We start from the raw sequence: 4933 nt of genomic DNA, 5'->3' as shown, positions 1-4933 counted from the left end.
AAACCATAAATCTTAGTTTTGAACACCCTGTATTATCAGGCGCAACCGCCAAGCACATGGCTGTATTGGGTAACATCCTTTAATTCCTATAAGCTCAGAGAAACCGATACCTGGCTTCGCTACAGGTCTTCTTCCTCTTTCTGGGGTTTTACGTGCCAAAACCAGTTCTGATTATGAGGCATGCCGTAGTGGAAGGATCCGGATTAATTTTGACCACCTGGGGTTCTTTAACCTGCACCACAACGCAAGAACACGGGCGTTTTTGCATTTCGCCTCCATCGAAATGCGGCCGCCGCGGCCGGGATTTTGATCCCGCGATCTCGTGCTCAACGCCTGAGCTGACTGAGCCACCACGGACGGCTACAGGTGTTGCTTTAGCCGTATAAAACGCGGGTTTATCGTGAAGAAAAACGGTAAATTTCGGTAAATAAGAAAGGCTACTATCATCATCATCATTGACAGAAGCTGACCCCCCCCCCCCCCCCTCAGAAAAAACCTGGATCCGCCCCTGGTTTGGTGGCAGAAAAGTAGGGACTAGGGAGACCCCAAACAACGGAGTACAAAAAAGTTGGTTTCGCCCGAAAGGCGATTGCGATAGCAAATTAGCAGATAGCCATACTAAGTAAGGATAGTACTTTTATTGGCGGTATCAACTTGTAATCATTCGCAAGAGTTAAATCGCATCACTTTGCTTTTGTTGAAATGGCCAGTCGTAACAGTGCCCTGGTTCATGACCACTAGCTTTCCCTGAGGAGCAAAGGCTTGCGCTTCCTCAGCGCCACCACCGCAACTGTCGATACCGGAAAACCACGATACTAAGCACGCATTTCAACGCGAAGCACTCGATCCTCTCCGAGCTACGCCAATTTTTTGTGGTGCGTATCTTGGCGTTTTAGAGCACAGCTCCTAGGCGCCCGTTCCTGCATTGAGCGTCGGCGTAACAGAGCGAACGAGCACAGCGAAGAATTTAAGAGCGAGCGCGGGATGAAAGACGGCGAGAGCGGAGAGTGCAAGGAGGAAAGCGGAGTGCCGTACAAGATGTGCGCCTCTTTCTCTTCACAATCACCCTCTCTCACGGCGGCGACTAGCATGCGGCGAGCCCGTTCACCGATGCCATAACATGGAAACAGCGCTGGCATGGGCTTTGGACTCACTGCGCATGCGCTACTTCGCCTGCGCTGCCATTGCTAGAGAATGAGCACCGCGCGAGCCACGTGTTCCCGTGTTCACGCTTTCATTCCTAACAAAGAACGACTCAACTGGTGGAAATGCTTCGTCTGCCGTTGGTGCTAAACGAGCTGCCCGAGCACTAGACTCAGCGCCGCCGCTGAGAGGACCCTGTCGCTGAGAATCAAGTTCTTTGCCACAATATATTGCGAATTCAAAACACCAATACAGCTGCGCTCAAGAGAGAGAGCAAAGGAAGAGGAAAGGCAGGGAGGTCAACCAGACGAACGTCCGGTTTGCTACCCTACACTGGGGTAAGGGAAAGCGGGAATAGAAAGTGGAAGAGAGTGAGCACTGTGTGTGCAGCGAAGCACCATAACACCAAAGCTGCGCTCGAAATTCGCATTAGGGAGCATCGTAATTGTCGGTGATTTTTTTTTTTTTTTTTGTGGGTCAACGTTGGATGGATGGATGAGGCTGAACCCTTTAAATCGGGCGGTGGAACATGCCACCTTGCCTTGACTATTAACATATTTTGTACTTTGTGCAGGGTGAAATTTCACCCTTGCCTTGATTTTAGCCACCAATCAGATAACCTCCGTTTGGTTATTTCTACCCGCTTAAAATCTATTTTGTCTCCACTGTCTATAAACCCCAATGCTTTGAAAATATCAGCTCCGTTGTTTTGCACTGCAGGGTTAAGCCCTTTACAGAAAAGTATGAGGTGTTCAGCGGTTTCCTCTTCCTCTCCACATGCACTGCATAACATGTCTATACCTTGGTACTTGACTCGGTACATCTTAGTCCGCAATACTCCCGTCCTTGCTTCAAACAACAAAGAGCTTTCCCTAGAATTGTCAGATATTTTCTTTGGCAATTTCGTGCTTGAAAGTTCTGTATGTTCCCAGTGCTGATTTTGTCTGCATCCCGTCAACAAGCAGACTACTGCCATTTGGAGTCCAGGGTGGCAAGTGGCTGAGGCGACGGGGGAGAACTAGCCAATGCAAGCGTCTGGCTCCTCTTGCGACTTCGTTTCCAGTGTCCCGCCCTTTTGGCCATTACGACACGATCGAGCGTTGCGCTGGTTAAGCTGGTTCGGTTTCCCCGAGTCTTGAAAACAGGCAATAGGAAAACTACAAAGCGCGTCTTGAGCTGCTAGGGCCCCACCAGCTCGATGCGTGCCAGTGTCTCGTGCTGCAATGATTCGCGCAATGCTTCACAGTATGTAGATTACAACTACGGTTGAGTCTGCCAATTTCTTATGCCTGCCGTAACTTTACCAATGGACGAACACCTCTGCTGGCGGCTGATTCTAGGCCCAAGGCTGCAAGAATCCCATCAAATCACGTGGACGCCGGGCCATGCGGGACTGGTGGGACTGGTGGGACTGGTGGGAACGAAAGGGCGAACGCCTTAGCTCGAGTGCTAATCAACCGAATGGCACATAAATCCCCACCCTTTACCTTCGTGCCCCTGCCATCTACAGTAAAAACCGGAATATAGGTCGAACTTTTTTTCAAAAAACCATTGCGAAAAGTCGACCCTCGTCTAAGTACTGTGACCATTATGCAACCGGCTGAGTCGCATTTGTTTAAAGGTAAGGGTGTCTTTCAGTACTTTTGCCGTTGAAAAAGATTTTTTTTCGTATTTAGAATTAGTTAGTTGGGGATCGACCTATAGTCCGGTTTTTACGGTAATTACTGCGACCGCCTCGAGACCCAGCTGTTCAACCACAGGATTTATCCTCCCCCTCACAAGAAGCTCAGCGCTGAAGAGGCAGTAGCTCTTTGACTTTTTCAGAGTAACACATTCCCTAACCTACACAGATACAGCAAAATGTACCCACAAAGATATCGTGGCATCTGCCCCTGGTGCGACGACACACGCACTACACTCTTTCACATCTCGTGGGGGTGCGAGGGCAAACCTCAACACTTAAAGGCGCCTAGCACGTCATTTGAGTGGTGGGAGCTACAGCTGACCGGCGATACCCTGGCGGGACAAGAAGCTCTCGTCCAGCAAGTACGTGGAGCAGCCATGGCCAGTGGAGTCCTGGAATGAGGACACCACCCACTTGACCTCAAGAGCAATGACCTCGATGGTCCAAATAAATGTTCTCTCTCTCTTTATACCGAATTGAATTTTTAAGAGCCAAAACCCTTTCACAGACTTCCAAGGGTATAGTCAGATACTGTCAACAAAACTTTACGAAAACGATGCAACATTAGTAATGTCTATGAACAAATTTGTAAACTTCCACTCACACTCACTGGCACTCACCTCCACTCACAGGCAGTCACCTCCACTCACACTCACTGGCACTCACCCTCACTTCCACTCACACTCACGACTTCACTCGCACTCACGCCATTGAAATGAGTGCGAGTGAGTGCGCCGACCTATGGCGCCAACCACTTCCCTCCTCCTCCGTTCCACTGTCGCGCTCGGTGTGGCCAGCGTGACCTCGACAGTGGCGACGCTCATGTCGACCCTGCCGTAGCAGATGATGGCTAACGCGCTACCAGAGGAAAACCGCGGAAAACTTCGATCGCGCCCTGCGGAGCAGTTTTTGAGGCGCGATTTTGCTTCGTCAGTCAGTACCTGGCCTTAATAATGCCGTTTTGGAAGTAGCAATGCGACCATGCGAGACGGCGCATTACCAAGTGTGCAGCAAGCGTTTGCGCTCACCGGATGGTAAACAAAAAAGCCTTTTGTCCTCGCCTTGCCAGTTGTGGCAACTGAAGGTGCAGCAGCATGCCATCACAATGAAGTTCTTGTCCTAACACGTTTGATCCGTTTATGCGTACAGCACTTTCGTCGCACAGGCCCGAGAATGGCGGTCGGAGCGCACTGGAAAGAAAAATATATACAAAAGCGCAACGCGTGCTTCCACGTGACGCGGATTGGCCAATGGGGGAGCGGAGGAGGCCGGGGCGACAGGAGGCGGCGAGGAGGAAAAGCTGGGGTGAGCAGCGGTGGCGGCAAGATCTAAGAATGGCGCTACTTTTTATATAGAGGGGCTTTAGTCCACCCGGTCGTCGGCTCCCCTCGCACGCTTTCACCCGCACATACAGCGTATGGCGCGCGGGGACGGCGTTACCGCCCTTGCACTTAATACGGAATATGTATGAGCCAAAACCAATTTTAGGGCCACAACGTGTCATAGACACCATCTTTACATAGCAAATACGAATCTCAAGGACCATACTTTTGCTAGCGAAAATACGTCATAGTTGTCGCCCCCGGCATTTTGGGCAGCCAGTGCCATCGGCAAGCCACTCGTCCAAGCCAAGCGACATGAAAAGTCAAAATGGACGCTTGCGGGGTGGCAGTTTGCAACGTATGAATGCAGGAACGGTCCCACAGTTGCGACGCAACAGCGGGGTTACTAATGCATTGGGTTCTGTGGGAGCTGTGATGGGACCAGCTGAAAACGACATAACAGCCGGGAACGTAACAGCGGGGTTATACTGTAGTACAATAATATTCAAAACTACAAAGCCAATTGTTGCTCTATACAACACAAATCCTTAAATATAAAATATGAATACTGCACATTCGTATAAGTTTTCGTGTTAGAATGAACTGTGCAGAATATACAATGATATTGAATATGAAATGACTGATGCACACTTGCAGGAACGACAGAATACTATGTGCCAGATTCCCATATCAGTGTTCATATGCTTTTTGTGATGTGTAGTAAGTGTAGAATGAAGCAACTATGAAATTATTGATGCTAACTTGCAATAACGACAAAACAAAA

Source organism: Dermacentor silvarum, chromosome 3 (assembly GCF_013339745.2).
Source record: "Dermacentor silvarum isolate Dsil-2018 chromosome 3, BIME_Dsil_1.4, whole genome shotgun sequence".
NCBI lineage: Eukaryota > Metazoa > Arthropoda > Arachnida > Ixodida > Ixodidae > Dermacentor > Dermacentor silvarum.
Note: the sequence above shows the minus strand (reverse complement) of the source record.